Genomic DNA, 2,222 nt, shown 5'->3' on the forward strand with positions numbered 1-2,222 from the left:
TACCTCAAGGGCCTTCTATCTCAGGATGTTTGCACTTGCTATTTTCTCTTCTCAAAAGGCTCTTCCCTAGGTATTTGCATGACTGGCTTCCTGATGTGTTTTAAGCTTCTGCTCAGAAGTGACCTTATCAACTATATTGAGGTCTTCCCTGAACATCTTAGGTTAAGATAACAAGCCCCCCTCCTTTTCTCTCCTCACTTCTTGGTATTCTATATCTCATAACTTCTTTAATTTTTTTCCATGTACCATCTGAATACTAATGTATTTATTTACTTGTTTATTTCTGAAGGAGACTGATATCCATAAACATGATCTTTCCTTCCAGACTTTAACTCCCTGCTGTCGAGGTGCATGGCTTCTCAATTAAAGGCTAATTTACCAGCTTCTGTTCTGGGCCAATGAGATGTGAATGGAAGTTGTATGGATTACTTCTAGTTTGTGCCCTAAAAAAGAATAGGTATATGTTGCCCATGCCCTTTCACCCTCTCCACTGGTTGGGGTGCAGATGTGATGGCAGGAATTGGAGAAACTGCCTTGGACCCAGAGGCGGAAGTCCTGTGATGAGGATGGCAGAACTGCTCTGTCAGCCCTGGACTGTTACATGAGAGGTAAAAAAAACTTGTATCTTATTCAAACCACTGTTTTTAAAGACTTATTTGTTATAATAACTTAGACTACATCTGAGTAATACATCATTTGTCTCCCCTCCTGCCTCTTCAGAATAAGTCCTATGAAGGTAGATACTTTGTATCATACACTGCTCTATCCCTATTATGTAGGACTGTATCTGGAATACATTAGGCACTCAATATCTATGGGATTAATGATGGATTCAAGAAAGAAAAGTAATTGACTATGTGGGAAATGGGATAATGTTTATGACAGGTGGAGCTCCAAGAGTTGAATTAAAGAAGAAATGATTGAGTTTGAAATCTTTTACCCTCCAGATTAGGGACAGCACAACACAGAATGTGGATTTGGGTGAAGTTGCAACTACTGAGGTCCACATACCTGTTTAGAAGCCTCAGAGTGTAAGTCATTGGGTCAAGGACCTTACCTAAGCTAACTCAGAAGCATTGTGAAGGGCAGTATTGACATTAACTGCCAGCAATCTCCCAAAGGGTCAAGGGATGATACATGAGTCACATTTGGAAGGAAGCTTGAAAATGGACAATTATAGTGCCTTCACTTTATGGAAGACTTGAGACCCAAATAAGAGAAATCCCAGTGGTCCACGAACTTAGCTCTGGTAAGTCCCTGATAACTATTTAAATTATTTCAGGTTCAATATCACTGACTGCTATCACCATTTTCAAGGTTAATATAATCTAATCTGCCTTGGTTCTGCTAAGATCTCCCTGTTTCTGTCTTTTTTGTCTAGAAAAAACAGAAAAGAGTTATCTCCCTATCTGGATGCAGAAGAGGTGGTAAAAAGAACACACATATCATAGCTCTCACATGATCACATATGCTGGAGGCAACTCAGACACAACTGAAGCTGGAGATTATTTTTAGGGTCAAGTTCAGAGCTGTATCTGAAATATCAACAACAGAGATTTTAGCTCTTACCGCCTTGCGCATTTCTCCTCTTAGCTCTGCAACAGAGTAGTTCTTGCTGAGAAGGCACTTTCCTGTAGTGGTGATGAACGTCAGCTTTGAGTCTAGCTTCCCCACATAAGAACTGTATGATCCTGGAAACGTTTCTTGTTTATGATAAACACACTCCCTTACAGCAAATTGATCCTCAAGTTATTCCTCTGTAAAGTGTGATAAATAATGCAAATTATCTTCTAGGCATAATATGAAGAGTGAATGAGATACCCCAATCGCTTGGTACAGTGGCTGGAATGTGGCAAGTATTTGATCAGTGCTGCTCTCATTATTGTTATGGTTAGGAGGATACTTGCAAGAGCACCGTTTTACTTCCAGAGCACATTCCATTTTCCAGCAAGCGGTGCTTTAATAGATTTCTAGGGACCTGAGAGTAACTTCCCTAAGCATCTAGCATTAAGGAAATAAGACCTTCTGTATTCTAAAGACATCATCCAATAAGGCATTTTCACAATTTGCTTGTGGACCTTTATTGTGTAGAACCTTCAAGCGTCTGCTATGTGGTCCAGTAGGAAAATGATAAATTAGGAAACAAAGTCTATAGGGTATTACTAGTGGTCTATAAAGGCTGATATGTTTGGCAAGTAACTTCTATCAAATGATGCTTTCAA

The sequence above is a fragment of the Cebus imitator genome, unplaced genomic scaffold, assembly GCF_001604975.1.
Source record: "Cebus imitator isolate Cc_AM_T3 unplaced genomic scaffold, Cebus_imitator-1.0 Scaffold188, whole genome shotgun sequence".
Lineage (NCBI taxonomy): Eukaryota > Metazoa > Chordata > Mammalia > Primates > Cebidae > Cebus > Cebus imitator.